Here is a 13703-nt window from a genome sequence, read left to right on the forward strand (position 1 = left end):
ACAAGATATTTCTAGATGAAAAATTTGTTGATGACATCATATTTGGAGGAAAATATTCATTGAGAAAATCATTTGTTGATCAAATGAAAAAGGAGTTTGAAATGTCAACATTTGGAGAGATTAAATTATTTGTTGTTTTGCACGTTTATCAAATGAACAAAGGTATTTTCCTCACTCAATCAAAGTATATCAAAAAAAAATTCAAGACCTTTGGTATGGAAGATTCAAGACTAGTTGGAACACCAATTGTAACTGCACACAAATCATCAAAGAATGGTGATTTCATTGAGGTGAATCAAACATTGTATAGATCTATGATCGATAAACTATATTACATTGTACATAATAGACCTAATATTGCATTAGTTTTTGGAATTGTTGCTAGATTCTTAGCTAATCCAAGAGAAAATCATATGATGGTAGTAAAGAGAATATTGAGATACCTTAAAGGAATAGAAGACCATTGTTGGAAATGTAATAGAGTAATTGAGAGGGGAGGGGTGAATCAGTTATCACAAAAAAATCCTAGTCCCTTATATGTCAATGCAAACTTCCATTGATCATGTAATACTTGATAGCTCAGTTAGCATTATAATTTTACTGTCACTTAGTTATCAAAGAAATCTTAAGATTTATTAATCTATTTTAACCTTTTAGTAACTTATTTTTAGAAACATAAAGCATAAGAAAATAACACAAACATAGATGACACCAAGATTTAATGCAGAAATCCAATTTGGGAAAAACCACCTTGCAACTAGTCACAATAATTTTCACTCTTCTGAAGTGCACCCTATTAGGAGTGGCCTAGTTAGAGGTCCTCAAACACTTGTCTTGAAATGTCACCTTGTTAGAGGATTTAAAAAATTATTTTTAAGTAAAGTCTATTGAGAGATTTCTTTACTGCTACAATGGTTAGAAAGTAACAACAATTTGACCAAATTTATGAAGTAACTTTCTTTGTAGATTTAGATCTTTGTTCTAGCTTGACCTCTAGGTCCTTTCTGATTAGATGTTCTTTGCATTTTATCTTCCACACTTTCCTAATCTGTCTTCCCATTCACTCACATATTCATCTTATTTCTTAATCCACTTGTTACATTCTATCTTCACAACTTAACCTTTCTTATATATCATAAGCTAGGAAAAGTCAACTTGAATACGCTTTTAAAACATCAATAAAAATTTAAATAGTTGGCCTTCATTAATAAAATAGTTGACAATTCAATACTGAGATTGAACTCAGTTGACACAATGACTCCTTTGATGCCTGACCACTTAGTCAATACTACACTCCTTTGATGCCCAACTACTTGGTCAATACAACAAGAAGGAATCCTTCCATTAACTAACTTCTCAGTTAATACTAGAATTTCTTCTTTAACCTACTACTTGGTTAATGCTAAGATATAAAAGATTAATACTAAAAATTCTATATTGCTCTGTTAATAGTATCATTTTTGTAAACATCAATGACAACATACAATTGAAGAATTGTTATCAAGAAACTCCCTCTTTGGCATTGATGACAACACAACATGCCAACATGGACTAATAGAAGTAAGAAAAATTGAATAATATCCTTAGTTTCATTTTTATTCTCATCCATGCTAACTCTCTCTAAGATTCTTCTTGGATTTGTCTATGCTACTTTCCTAAAAATAATCTATTGTAATTTTCTCGCTCTTAGTTGTACAATCTGTTATCTAAATATCAAGACTCTCCCTCTTTCTCATTCATATTGAATTTCCCACAATCTTCCACGTTGACACTAAAAATCTCCCTCTTTAACATTATTTTCCAAAGGATACAATCTTTGAATTTACTTTGTACCTTGTGTACTGATTCATATGCAATATGCTCTATATTACACTACATCAACTTGATTAATCTTCGATGGAGTTCGGTTGATGCCTTGCTATCTTTTTCTTTATTGAGTATCAGATAGGGGAGTGACCCCTATTTTACCTCTTCGATAGATAAATGCATCCTTAGGTAAAGCCTTAGTAAATACATCTACTATCTTCTCCTTTGTGTTCACATATTCCAATCTCACCTCTTTGTCTTGAGCCAATTCCTTGACAAAATGATATTTGATTGCAATGTGTTTTGTCTTTGTGTGTATCACTAAATTTTTGGATATATTGATAGAACTTGTTTTATCACAATAGATAACCATTGGTTCCTTGATTTCTTCCTTCATTCATGTCATCAATTGCTTGATCCACATTATGTTAGGATAATTAACCATTGTAGCAACATATTTTGCCTCTACTGTTGATCGATAAATACAATTATGATTCTTGCTTTCCCAAGACATTAGACTCTTTCTAAGAAAGAATACTCCTCCACTAGAAATTTTTTTGTCATTATTAAAGGATCTCAACTCAAGATTTCCTCATTTATTATACCATAACCCATATTCTTCAATTCCTTTTAAATAACTCAAAATTATTTTGATTACCATCATGTGATTTTCTTTAGGATTAGTAAAAACATATTGCAACTATGCCAACTACCAATGCAATATCAGGTCTGGTGTGAGCCACATATTGAAGTTTCCCATTCATTGATATGTAAGTAGTTAGATTTACCTCCTTTGAATCATCATTCTTTGAGAGCTTATGTCCAATAGACATAGGTGTTCCAACTAGTTTATAATCTTCCATTCCAAATACTTTCAATGTTTCCTTGATGTATTTTGATTGAGTGATGTGAATGCCATCCTTGATCTGATGAACTTGTAGACCAACAAAGAATTTAGTCTCTCCAAACATAGACACTTTCAATTCTTTCCTTATTGCTTCAAAAAATTCCTTGCATAACATCTCATGTCCACCAAATATGATATCATCCACAAATATTTTTGCAAGTAATATATTGTCCTATGGTCCTTCCTTAATAGACAAATTGCTATCATCATTTGTCTTTTCAAAACTAAATTTTACCAGATATCCATTTAGTCTTTCATAACATTCTCTAAGAGCTTGCTTTAATCTATATAATTATTTGTGAAGTTTAAATACCATGTTTCTTTGGCTTGGATTAATGAAACCTCCAAGTTGTTCAATGTAGACTTCTTCTTTTAAGACTCCATTCAAGAAAGTTGATTTGACATCCATCTGATACACATTGAATCCCTTTTGTGCTACATATGCCAGAAGTATTCTGACTCCCTCAAGTCTTGCATTGGGGTAAAATATTTCCCCATAATCAATACCTTCTTCTTGAGCATAACATTTTCATACAAGTCTTTCCTTGTTCCTTGTCACTTCTCCTTTCTCATTTAGCTTATTTGTGAATATCCATTAAATACCAATCACATTTTTATCCTTGGGTCTAGGAACAAGAGACCAAGTTTTATTTTTTTCTATTTTCTCAACCTCTTCATTCATTGTTTCTATCTAACTTTGATTTTCTAATCCATCTTTTGCAGATCTAGGCTCAAATTTACTAAGAAAACATGTACCTTTAACTTTTTTCCTTGTAGGTATGCCTTTGTCTCTCCTCCAATTATTTAATTAGGTGCATGATGCCTTTTGACATATTCGGCAAGTCTAAGATCTTTCTTTCTTGATTCTAAACTTGGTTCTCCAAGATCTTCATCCTTTAGCTCAGGCTCCTCTAGCTGATCTAGTTGTCTTTGAGGTGCCTCTAACTGCGACTCAGGTTGCATTTCTAGTTGTGAATTAGGTTGTACTACATAGGGCTATAACTTAGGTTGTACTACTTGGGGCTACAATTCAGGTTGAACTATCTATGACTCAAGTGCCTTTGTTGGAGGCTCAGGCTGAACTGCCAGTGAATTATTAGCTACACTTGGTTTTTTATTGGATTCAACCTTATGAGGTAAAGTGTCAAGCTCCTCACAATATAAAAAATTTCTATGATCTTTAGGATCTTTTCTACTCTGTCTTTACTTCTTTATGCAAACTTATCAATCTTTACATGTGCACTTTCTATGACTTTGTGAGTAGTAAGATTTAGACATTTGTATGCCTTGTTTTATTTGAGTACCCTAGGGATATTCCTTCATCAATTTTTGCATCAAGATTTCCTTTCCTTACATATTTTTAGATATAACATTTTCTTCCAAATACTGTGAGATAAAAAAAATTAGATTTGTAACCATACCATAATTCATTAGGTGTTTTGTTTGTACCTTTCTTCAATTAAACTCAATTTAATTTATGAATTGTTGTGCTAATTGCTTCTCTCTAGTATTTTGGTGCAACACTCTTTTCTATCATTAGTGTCCTTACACATTCCATGATGGATTTGTTCCTTCTTTCTTCTATTCCATTTTTCTCTAGTGTTCTAGGTGTTTATACCTATCTTTTGATTCCTTTTTCATCATAGAACTCATTGAATTCATTTGAGATAAATTCTCCTCCTCTATCTGATCTTAGGCATTTCATATTCTTTCCTATTTCTTTCTCAACTCTAGCCAAATACCATTTGAACTTTTGACAAGTATCAAACTTACCCTTTAAAAATATTAAATTCATCATCGTAGTATAATCCTCAACAAATAGAATGAAATATATATCTCTACAGTAGCTTTCCATACCTCTTGGCCCATAAAGATTTGTGCGAACTAATTCCAAAACTTCTTCAAAATTGTAGGACTTACTTTTGAAACTTCTTTTACTCATTTTACCAATTTTACATTGTTTGCACATGCCCATCTCAGGTTTCTTTAGATAAGGTAGGTCTCTTACTCTTTATTTCTTGCTTATGGTGATCAGGTTATCAAAGTTAACATGACACATTTTTTTTAATGTCAAATCCAACTTTCTTCTATCTAAGCTAGCAAGTATGTACTTTCAATGAGATCTAGGTAAAACAAATTTCCTTTTGTCTAATTACTTGTTCTAACTAGTTTTCATTTTCCATCCAATAGTTTAGCTTTTCCATTCATCAATTCAACTATGTATCCCATATTTCTCAACTGTGCTACACTAAAACAACTATGGCTTAATCCTTCAACCCAATAGGAATTCTCACATTTGATTTCATCAATTCATGCTATGATTCCCTTTTTCTTTACATAACATGGTTCATTATTTCCAAATCTAACACTTCTACCATCATAGTGTTCCAACTGTTCATATTTAGTTTTATCACTAGTAATATGATGAGAGAAACCATTATCTATGATCCATGCATCATTCTTGCTAACATGAGAGATAAGTGCCAATTTTTCATTTTCCTCATCACTAACAACAATATAAACTACTTCATCTTCATCATTATCACTATCAGAATCTTTTACAATGTAACATGATTTCTTACCTTTGCCTTTGTAGTCCTTGTAGCTTTTGAGGTCTTTCTTGCCTTTGAACTTGTTGAGCCTTTTCTCATCTTTATCTTCCTTGTTTGGACACCTTGTAGCAATGTGACCAACTTCTTCACATTCTCTGATTTTTCCTTTTCCTTTTGCTACTCTCTTTCCTAGAAGAGCTTCAATGACTTCAAGATCTTCATCTAATTATTCTTCTTCTTCACTGTCATCTTGTTTTATTTTTGAGTTCCCTCATTTTATACCAAGGGTTAGTTTTGCTTTAAATGCATATTCAATATTGTTAGAAGGAGCATAGTTATCAAAGTTATCTAACTCAAAAGTTGTCAATCTTCCCACAAGAGTATTTAGAGTTAAATCATGTACTAGATTGCATCTCATCTCTTGAATAGATGAAACTCTAATTACATAAATAGGAAGAAGAGTTCTTAGTACCTTGTTGATTATTGTTTCATCATAATTTTACCTCTTGAAGCTCTAATTACACTTACACTTTCTTTGACTCTCTCACTATATTGGGTAATGTTCTCACCTTATTTCATTTTCAATCAATCCATTTTACCTCTTAAACTTTTTGCCTTTGCTCTTTGCACATTTTTATCACCTCCAAAAACTTTCTTTAGCTTTTTCCACATGTCAAATACAATAGAACAATCTTTGACTTCATCAAATCTAGAAAAGTTCAAAGAGGATGAAATATCAATCATCATAATATTGTGATCCTTATCTTCTTTTATTTTCTCCACAGTTATAGGCTTGGGAGGTGGCAAATATTTTTTATCCAAGTAGAATATGCCAACGTCATAGATGCTTGATATATGTGGCTTCATCAACTCCTCCTGTGCTTAAATATTTTCTTAGTTTAGCTTAAGAATCTCCCTTTTGTAAGACACCTTGATCTTTATCTTAGGTCCTTAAAACCTTTTCTTGCAAGCACTAACTACTCTAATACAAATTATTGGATATGTAAAAGAGTAATTGAGAGGGTAGGGTGAATCAATTACCACAAAAACAAGTCATTTTCCCTTAGATGTCGATCCAATCTTCCACTAATCATGCAACATTGAATAGCTTGGTTAACATTATAATTTTACTGTCACTTGGTTAATAAAGAAATTGTATGCAAGAAAACCTACCTATTGGAAGCAAGAGAAAACAAGAAAACATTAGCTACAATAGATATATCAAGTATTCAAAATAAAATGAAGCATAACTAACACTTGCTTGAGTTTTGCAACTCAAAGCAACCAAAAGACTAAGTCCTCATGCAACCTGATGGGGACACAACCCAAGCATAGAATGGACACAACAGGAAAGGGAAAATTTTATTAACTATAAAAAAATATGCTAGTACACTTAGTGCAGAGAAACAGACTCCAAAACATGCCCTATGGGCTTACAATAGCATAAATCTGGAGATAAATTCTTTTCCCAGTACCTTCTCTCAAACTCCACTCCTAACTGCCTTTTACAATGCTAGAAATGTTCTTAAATAGACCCTGGAGGGTTAAGGATTGGGAATACATTGTAGAAAGTGCTAGTTGGCATCCAACAACCAAATAGAAAGTTCTAGAAGTCGCATTAGAAGTCGGCACAAAATTAGAAGAATACAAAAATGGTAACCGAACTTTCGAGAGGCATAACTTTTGAACCGTAGCTCTGATTGACGAACTGTTTACATTTCTGAAAAGCTCTGAAGCACTCTATAGCCCTATGTGTTGAGATAATGAGTGTTGCACACATTGCATAATATTGTTATTTTATTATTTTATTTTTATTATGTAATGTTGTACCCAGATGGACGTGCTACATGTAAAGATTCCCATGGAATATTCTTGATGAGTTGTATTGTAACATTGTAAAAATATTTTATGTAATTATTTAATATTGGGGAAAAGAATTAAATGCCCAATATTAAATGTGGGGTCAGTGGGTTAGGTAGCACATGGTTTTAGCACATGGTTTATGTAATACCACTTGGTGGTTTTGTGGGACTTGCTACTATATAAGCAGCCACAAGGGTAGTTGTTGTAGAAAGAGAGAGAGTGACAAGGAGAAGACAAAAGGCAAGAGTCGAGCGGGACAAGGCTTGACAGGTTAGCCAAAGGAGCATTTGTGAAGGTTGAAAGCATGGCATGGGATGTGTGGATTCATGCTTGTTCACATAGTTTGCTCGGTTGTGGCTATGGCCATGAAGGCTTCCATGGTTGTATGGAAATGGTATTTTTGCTGAATAATACATGATGATGGATGCTTTTGGAGGCTGGGTTTTTTTCCCTCAATGAGGGTTTTCCCAAGGTATATCTTGTGTCATATTTTGTGGGTATGTTTTCTATTCTCTTGCATGTGGATTTTAATTTCATGTTTATTTTAGATCTATTATGGGTTATGTGGAAACGATTATATTCTTTATTGCCAAGTTTCCTTACAAGTGGTATCAGAGCTATGGTTTTATTATTTGTAACCCTAGATTGAATCCATGGAAATGCATGAGAGGATAAAAGAAAAAGGGCAAGATATATGAATAATTATTGCAGATCTGAGGGTTTTGGATTTGCTGTTATGATGGGATGTTAAAATATTTGGGCATGTGAAATTGTTGGACAAAAAGGATTTTTTCGGATGTTTCATTTAAATGAGGGTTTTAGGGGGAGCTTGCAAAAATGACCTCCTAGGTAAAAATAGACCTCACCATTGGATCTGGGTCAACATTTCCATAAATTTTGATATATAATTTGCCCATGTTCAAAGGAAATGAAAGATTTTTTTGGTTTCAGCCCATGATGGCCGTCAAATTTAATCCCGTCAGAATTTTCGTCACTGAAAAAATTAAAAAATAAAAAATCGTACTGAAAATGGTAAAAAGACTGTCTTAGTAAAATGGCCATAACTTTCTCTCAGAATATCGGATTTCAGAGTTCTTACAGGCATTGGAAAGCTAATTCAGAGCACTACAAGATGCTATATGTTTGGTTCCATGATTTTGAAATTTTGTTAGGTTTTAAGAGCCCTAAAGTCAGATGTTATTTATTTTGAGCACAGATTAGGGCATAACTTGGGCATACGGAGTTGGATTTTGGACTTCAAGTAGTCAATGGAAAGCTCTTGGAGAGCTCTACACATTGGTTCAGATTTGGTGTAGGTTTGGCATGATTTATTTGATGATATATTGATCTGAACAGTTTATAGGTATATTTTGACTATGGTAACATTGTGAGTTTATGGCATTGGAGATTTAAGTTTTGATGTCATTGTATACTCAGTTCATATTGGTCTCATGATGATATGGTTATCAGTGTTTGATTTGGATATGCATGATGACTTGTTGGATCTACAAGTTGTGTAGTGTTGTAAGCGGTCTATACTTACAGGTTGCATTTATAGCTTGATTATGGGTTGTCTTTGCCCATTGATCTTTCATCATTGATGCATATTTAGATTGGTGGCTTGGATTTGAGTTGTCTATGCCCTAAGTCACATGATTTTATCTTCATGTAGAAGGGATGAGATGTTGTTACCAGGTACAGTCATGGTGGAGGATTGTGGTTGACTATTTTATGTTGACAGGTTGGACACTTTGAGAGACAGATGCTCAGTTCATGGATGTGATCATGGTGTCATGGATTTTGGCATGACATGATTGACTATACAAGTACATCCTTGATGTTCATTAGCTTGGATTTCTGATTCAGTTATGGTGGTATATCTTCTTGGTTGAGGATCATAGTTATTTAGTTTCTTTGTATTGAGTACACTGATCATAAGCTGGATACTTCATGATATTGCTATGTTGCATTTGGAGTTGGCATGGATTGATTGGTTATAGGTGCTCATGGATACTTAGAGATGGTGGTGATGCTGATTTCTCTTGGATTAGAGAAGTATTTGTTGGGATGGTTGATGGTTTCAACAGGAAGTCCGAGGGGCAGTCACCTGATATGGACTTGAGAGGAGATTGTTCTTAGATGAGTCTTGGTTGGAGACTTGGGTATCTTGATGAGCATTCTCATTCCCCACTCTTGGTCTACTCGGCGGTTTTCTACTTGAGAGGTATAGCCCATTGTTTCTCTCAGTTGCATTATATTTATGCTTGTCTTTCATGGATATGGATCTTGAGCTATGGTACATGAGTTAGTTCTGGAGGGTTCATTTGGGAGATGGTTTTATTGGGCATATTCCTTGGATTAGGAATGGTTATTCCTTGGTTTAGGAATGGTTTAATGAGTTTGATCTTCTTATGAGAGGCTTACATCCATGATTAGTTATATGGTATGGTTTGGGTGTTGTTGAGGCTTCTTGTTGGGGTTTTATGGAGGAGATCATTCTTGCACAGTTTACATCTAGAGGTGTGTGTAGAAGGACATGATACAAGTTATGATTTTCATGGTTTCTCTGATCTTGGTTATCTTCCTGGATGTTTAGTTTTGCCTACATTGGATTTGAGATTGGTTATAGATTGTGATCACTGGTTTGTGCTCATGTATGTCATGTGAGAGATGACATGGTTATTTCTTTCTCTTTCCTCTATTGGTTGTGGTGAACTTGGGAGAGCATTGGAGACTTGTTATGAGATTTTTTCTTGTAGGATATTATTTTATGTATTGCGGATGTCCTTGATACTACATGGATTCACTTCTTTGAGATGTTGTGAGTGGATTGGTTATAGATTTTACATTATCTTTTGCAGTGGGAGCTTCTTGGTATATATGTGGTAGGTATTGCTCTTGAAGCTTTTGATTGCAGGTTATAGATTGGATATGTCGGTGATATGAGATTCACTTGTTATACCTTTGAGGTATGGATAGTTGGATGGGTTTGGCACTTTGCTGTGGATGCTATTTCAGCTATGGATATTTTGACAACTACGGATACATGTGATTACCTTTGGATCAAGTTTTTTTTTGTTTTTGCTTGAAATTTTAGTTGGTACAAGATTTTATGATCTTCTAATGCAACAAGTTGGGTGGTTTTCTCTTTGGATGGCTTCTATGTATGTCCAGTGGGAGTGGCATAATAGGAGGTGAGATCATTCATGTTCGAGATGCTAGATACTTTGATTTTGTTGCGGGTACCAGGATGGAGCACTTGGTGTATTTTGATCCATGATGGTGGATGTGCTGGGAGGGATTGTTCCCTTGTTCATTTATGTGGCTACGAATTGACCCTATCCAATGTATACAACAAGTGGGAGATTGTTGAGATAATGAGTGTTGCACACATTGCATAATATTGTTATTTTATTATTTTATTTTTATTATGTAATGTTGTACCCAGATGGACATGCAACATGTAAAGATTCCCATGGAATATTTTTGATGAGTTGTATTGTAACATTGTAAAAATATTTTATGTAATTATTTAATATTGGAGAAAAGAATTAAATGCCCAATATTAAATGTGGGGTCAATGGGTTAGGTAGCACATGGTTTATGTAATACCACTTGGTAGTTTTGTGGGACTTGCTACTATATAAGCAGCCACAAGGGTAGTTGTTGTAGAAAGAGAGAGAGTGACAAGGAGAAGACAAAAGGCAAGAGTCGAGCGGGAGAAGGCTTGACAGGTTAGCCAAAGGAGCATTTGTGAAGGTTGAAAGCATGGCATGAGATGTGTGGATTCATGCTTGTTCACATAGTTTGCTCGGTTGTGGCTATGACCATGAAGGCTTCCATGGTTGTATGGCAATGGTATTTTTGCTGAATAATACATGATGATGGATGCTTTTGGAGGCTGAGTTTTTTCCCTCAATGAGGGTTTTCCCAGGGTATATCTTGTGTCACATTTTGTGGGTATGTTTTCTATTCCCTTGCATGTGGATTTTAATTTCGTGTTTATTTTAGATCTATTATGGGTTATGTGGAAATGGTTATATTCTTTATTGCCAAGTTTCCTTACACTATGGAAAAGCTTCGCTTGTCCCCCATTTTTTGTTCCCATTCAAGGTCATTTAATGCCCCTAACCTGACTTTGAAGCATTCTTAGGTCTCCAAAAATCAAAAAACTGCGATAACTTTCAAACCATAGGGCCTTTTGACCTGATTCTTTTTTTGGAATGCTCTAAATTACAATTACAATCATCTAACCAATTTACACCTTCTAGTTCACCAAAATGATGGCTCAATTACATACTCCAATTTTTTTGAAATTTACATGTATCCCAAGGTGTTCAAATACTCTATCCTAGAACATTGATAGTGGAACTATGAGAGTTGGAACCTTTATTTGACACAAATGGGTATCCAAAAGTGAAAACACATGAAATAGAAACTAAGTCTAAGTACATTTTTTTTGGATGACACAGGATTGCCCTTATACCTCTAGATGGTCCTGTATCACAACCTCAAGCAGCTCAACAAAGGCACCCTTATTAGTATGCTTTGGATTGGAGGAATGATGTGTGCTCTTTCAAAACACAACTATGGTGAATCTCTTGATAGGAAATGCAAATATGAGAATGAACCTATGCTAAATGAGTGGAGAATAATTCAAACAATGGCTATGGAAGAAACCATGTTTGAGAGCATTCAAAGAATACAAATATGGATGCAAGAAAGAAACTAATCTAATAATGATAAATGAGATCAACTTTATCAACTACCAAATGGTTAGTAACAATGTAACTCTAAAGAACATCACTAAAAAGCTCAAATAAAAAACTAGCATGATGACAATGCATATGAGGGAGATGTCAAATGCTTGATACAAGGGCTCTATGTATAGGCTTGAGGGAGGCCTTGGTGAGGTGGCATCTATGTGGCATCGACATAGATGCCATAAGGGAGACATGTAGGCAAGTCATGCAAGTGGTCAACATTTAAAGTTTTCTCACACATGTGTGAGAAAACTTGAAGAAGAGAGTGGGGGAAAAAGGTGTAAGAGGTGTGGAAGGCATGGGGGGTGTAGGAAGTGTGAGTGTTCATCACACATGTGTGAGCACACACTTAGGAATTAAAAAGGGGTTTAGCAAGGTGTTTAGGAAAATAAGTGGGATTAAGAAGTGGGTAGGCTTAGAAGGATGAAAGTGATGGTTGTAGATTAGGTTTTAGAATAGGTTTAAGACTAAATTTAATAGAATTTAATTTAGTCATAGGTTTAGAGAATTTAATGGGATGGAGGGAATTAAATAAATACGATTGATTTAAAAGGAGATTTATGGAGCACTATGCATCAAATAAATTTAATATATTGGGGGGGGGAGGGGGGGGGAGTATTTAAATTAAATTAAAATACATTAGGAAAGCGAACCTTTTTAATTAAATAAGTAGAAGAATATGATGAATATAATTAATTAGTAAATAATTAACTATAATGTCAAAGGAAATATTAAATGAATTAATATAGTGTTTAGGAAAATTTTAAGTGTCTACATTTTGCCCCTCTTTGATGTGATGTCAAAATGATATTATATAAAATAAAATAAAATATAGGTTGTCCCAAAGAGGATAGAAGTCCTAGGAGTTGTGTCAAAGTGATGACAGGGAAAAAGGGTGCCCCCTCAAGGAAATGGGGTGAAAAATGAATATATTTTGCCCCATTTTCTCAAAAATAGACATGGGAAGAAAAAGGAAAGGAGAAAGGCTTAAAGAAAGGCCTTACATGACTTGTTGGTAAGAGTGGATGAAGCAGGGTGAATTGGATAATGATTAATCTAAATGCAACTTAACTACATGAATGCATGGGATTTAGTTGTGTTCATATGGGAGAGCACACCCTAGTTTGATATTGCAAGAGGAGTTATGCATCAAATGCTATAGAAGCATAAATGACAAGATTCATTTGTGTGGACTAGATTCTCAACACAATAGATGTAGGTTTTAGAGTCATGATGGAACAAATGACATATATGCACTAGAGAGGTTTGGGCACACCCAAAGTCTTGTCAGGGATCTTGGTGGAAAGTGTGCTAACTTGTTTCCCCTAGTGAGCAATGCATAACCATAACTCTAAATTGGCATAGATGTGATAAAGAATCATGAAAATAGATCATATTACAAAATGACACGTGTAATCAGGTTAAGTCATTCACATGATACCAAGATATTGAAGATTGAGGCACACTTGGGAAGACTATCACTAAAACACAAAGATAAAATTAAAAAAAAGACATTATGACCAAGTAGTCATTCAGTTCAAAATGCTTGCCATGAACCTAATTCTAATAGTGAAATTGTTAAGCCTATGTAGGAAGGATTCAACCTGTAAGGAAAAAATTGATTGTTTGATTGAATTGTATTCAAATGTTTGTGATTATTTGCTGGAAATGATAGTGAAAGGAATGATGTTCTCAAATCATTTAGTCTTAGTGTGAATTTATGTAAGTTTTGTTTGCAATCACTATGTTGATAAGCTTAGTTTGATGGGTTGAAGCTCAATGTCAGGAGATAAATAGAAGAATTTGGATAAG

This window comes from Cupressus sempervirens, chromosome 6 (assembly GCF_028749045.1).
Source record: "Cupressus sempervirens isolate cs-2001-9-10 chromosome 6, ASM2874904v1, whole genome shotgun sequence".
Taxonomy (NCBI): domain Eukaryota; kingdom Viridiplantae; phylum Streptophyta; class Pinopsida; order Cupressales; family Cupressaceae; genus Cupressus; species Cupressus sempervirens.